This window comes from Mandrillus leucophaeus, unplaced genomic scaffold, assembly GCF_000951045.1.
Source record: "Mandrillus leucophaeus isolate KB7577 unplaced genomic scaffold, Mleu.le_1.0 Scaffold1160, whole genome shotgun sequence".
NCBI classification, from domain to species: domain Eukaryota; kingdom Metazoa; phylum Chordata; class Mammalia; order Primates; family Cercopithecidae; genus Mandrillus; species Mandrillus leucophaeus.
In genome coordinates, this window is record NW_012099877.1 from 393,443 (window position 1) to 395,269 (window position 1,827).

The following is a 1,827-nucleotide window of genomic DNA, read 5'->3' on the forward strand; positions in this document are numbered from 1 at the left end:
TTTTTTTTTTTTTTTTTTTTGCTACCAATACCCACTTCTCCTCTTAACATGCCACAGATGCATGCTAACTGTGCCCCAACATCCCAATATTTTACATGATAGTTGTAGTTGGAAAAATAGGCTGGAAAAAATACTGTGGCTCTGTAAAACTGTATCCACAGCTGAAGCATAGAGTGCACTATGATCTCTTAATTTTCTGTGCAATACTCTGTCTTCCCAGGAAGACATGATAATGATTATTTTTAAGTTTACCTAGAATTTTCAGTACTTATTCATTAAAACCTAAGCTCTTTGTTAATTTTTAAGATGTTAAAATACATTATGTATTAATCTTCTTAAATTTTTCCTGGACTTTTCTGACCTGCTCCAATCCGGATTAAATGCTCTCCATACACAGCTCATAGTTATCATCCTGCACCTCTCTCTTGAATTGCATTCTCTGTTTCCTATTTCATGTGTTAAATATAGATAGATGACAGAAAGATATGGATAGATGTACAGACATATAGATACGTTATCTCTTCTACGGATACAACATGACAACAACATATTGAGCTTCTCTGTAAAATGGCCTATCATTTTATTTTGATACTCAGTGAGTAAGTGTTCACACTTGATAACTTTTTAAATTGTTAATAGAAAAGTCATACTTCCTTATTATATTAAAAGTTTTTTTTTAATCTTGGAAAGTGAATTTTGTCACAATTGGTTTGCAATTCTAACTATAAAATCACATAAAAGAGAATAATAATATTGATAACACTTCTTTCTTCTGGGTTCATCTGGATATTTAAAACTTTATAGCCTTGTATAACTCCTTATTCAATAACAAGCACAATCCATGCTCAAGAAATGTGGTGTTTACAGGAGCAGAACCTAGAGTTAGTTTTAATGTAACCTGACAAGAATGAAGACTAGGGAGGAAAAATAGTGACCACAATATCTAATTGTAAGACCTGGCTTTATTTTCAGTATAAAAAATGAATATAAGGTACTCAGTGCCATAAATATGCAAGCATAGCCCTTTTTGCTTTAACATATATCATTTGGTCATCATAATAACTACAAATAGGTCAAATAATACAACTATCTTTACTTTATAAATGAAAACATAGGCCATAGAGCAACTTATCTATGGTACCACAGTGAGCCATTGTCAAACGTGGAATCAGGACGCATGGTTCCTGATACCTAAGCTAGCATCTATGTTATTATTATTATTACAATTATTTATGCATATATCTGTGAACTATTTTTTTTCTTTCCCCTCCCCTTGATTTTCTCTCATTCCCTCATTCTGTCCCATTCACCCCCTAGGACCTTATACTCCTCTCACTATTCCTGGGCAACCAATTTTTTTTTTTTTTTTTTTTTTTTTTTTGGAGACGGAGTCTCACTCTGTCGCCCAGGCTGGAGTGCAGTGGCATGATCTCGGCTCGTTGCAACTTCTGCCTCCTGGGTTCAAGCAATTCTCCTGCTTCAGCCTCCTGAGTAGCTGGGACTACAGATACACACCACCCAGCCTGGCTAATTTTTTTTTTTTTTTTTAATTTTTAATGGAGATGGAATTTCACCATATTGGTCAGGCTGGTCTTGAACTCCTGACCTCGTGATCCGCCCGTCTCGGCCTCCCAAAGTGCTGGGATTACAGGCTTGAGCCACCGTGCCCGGCCTGGGCAACCAATTTTAACAGTGTATTTTTCCATGTATTTCTCTATGCTGATATAAATACTGACACATGCATGCACGCATGCCCTACCCACCCACACAACACACCCACACATATATGAGAGAGTTTGACATCATTAGATTTATAAAATGAGATCA